This window comes from Sinocyclocheilus grahami, unplaced genomic scaffold (genome assembly GCF_001515645.1).
Source record: "Sinocyclocheilus grahami isolate Dianchi unplaced genomic scaffold, SAMN03320097.WGS_v1.1 scaffold212.1, whole genome shotgun sequence".
Lineage (NCBI taxonomy): Eukaryota > Metazoa > Chordata > Actinopteri > Cypriniformes > Cyprinidae > Sinocyclocheilus > Sinocyclocheilus grahami.
This window is the reverse complement of record NW_015505391.1, coordinates 288,415-289,008: the sequence shown is the minus strand read 5'-3', so window position 1 is coordinate 289,008 and position 594 is coordinate 288,415.

The window sequence follows — 594 nt, the reverse complement described above, 5'->3', positions numbered from 1 at the left end:
TCTGCCTCTCACCAGCTATTCATACCTTACACGGCCTACACAGCTGTTCCCCATAGAGATAGCTTAACACCTCTGTACGTACTTGCATTTGTCTTGTCCCTTTCTCGCTCTGGTGTTCCCACAAGTGTGCCAGTATGTTTCAGACATTCCACAGACATCCAGCCCTGCCAGTTCACCAGGACCACCTGGAAACCCAGCAGAGCACTGTAATGGACATCCTTCAGCTCAAAGCAGCCAACGACCTGCAATGACAGAGAAAGGAACCGCGAGACTGCGACACAAGTGGACACCTGACACCCAGCCTGAACCACCAAGACCTCACCAGCATCATACTCTCCTCACCCTCAAGGGCCTCAGACAGGAGGTAAATGAGCTGAAACTGCAAGTCACAGAGGTCTACAGAGAACTGACACCTGCTCAACGAGAGAAAGCACAGAAGGGATGCAAAGAACCTCACAGAATGATGCAACAGACGGAAATCACCAGTCTTCAGGAGGCTCTAACAGCTGCTGGACACCAAGCGCCGCTGGAAAAAAGCCATCAGGCAGGACTTGGAAAGAGAACTGTTTCACACAAAGTCATTGTTAAAAACAG